This window comes from Xenia sp. Carnegie-2017, unplaced genomic scaffold, assembly GCF_021976095.1.
Source record: "Xenia sp. Carnegie-2017 unplaced genomic scaffold, XeniaSp_v1 HiC_scaffold_23, whole genome shotgun sequence".
Taxonomy (NCBI): domain Eukaryota; kingdom Metazoa; phylum Cnidaria; class Anthozoa; order Malacalcyonacea; family Xeniidae; genus Xenia; species Xenia sp. Carnegie-2017.
Window position 1 is genome coordinate 18,039,921 of NW_025813486.1, and position 913 is coordinate 18,040,833.

Genomic DNA, 913 nt, shown 5'->3' on the forward strand with positions numbered 1-913 from the left:
GAAGCGGACATTGTTCATGGTCAGGGATGGATAAACAAATTCATTTAGCTGTTTAATTGTGAATTCTGTTTTTGAATTGGTTGAGTGAACCCATTGCTTTGCAAAAACATATGCTGTTATTTATTTATTGTTTAAGTTATTGATCGTTAATCACTGGTTTTCCCAAGTTAGCTAGTAACAAGAAAGTTTCAGACGTGAGGAAAGACGATTTCTCTTAGTCTTACCACTCAACGAACAAACTGCGAAGCACTTTGACCGTTGCATTTTACATGCGCCGAATGCATTAAAGACAAAAGAAAATGAGATAAAAATTCCATTATCTTTTGTTTTGAATTCATTTGACTCATGCAAAATGCGACGTTTGAAACGGGTCTAAGGCTTGTAATAACGCAAGTTTAGCGACTTTGAGCGAAAGGACAGAATTACTCGTGTTTGACTCCGAAGAAGTAACGATGTAACAACAGTCGAGCATGAGGACTTTTGACTCAGTTTACTTGCCCACGAAGTATTGTGGTTTCAAAGGCCTTGCTGAACACATCGTGCTATTATTCTTTTGCATTTAGCGGAATTGAAAATGATTTATCCGTGGAAAAGTGAAGATGCAAGCTGAATCACCGATGACCGATAACACATTTTTTATGCGACACTCTGGCTAATGTTACAAGTGCAAATTAAAAGACAAAAAAATGAAATTTTCTATTATGCGTTTTGATTGCAAAGTTTATGATTATGAATTGAACAAAAGACCATTATTTATTGAATCAACATCTATTGTTTAACGTGTAGAATGAATTATTCGAATCCTACATAAAAACGCCCCCAATACCCCTTCGCTGCGGTCCTACCCTTTTCTTCTTGAAATGCAGATGTTCCGGTGTTTATTCAATTGTTAACTTGACCTTTTCACCTGTGA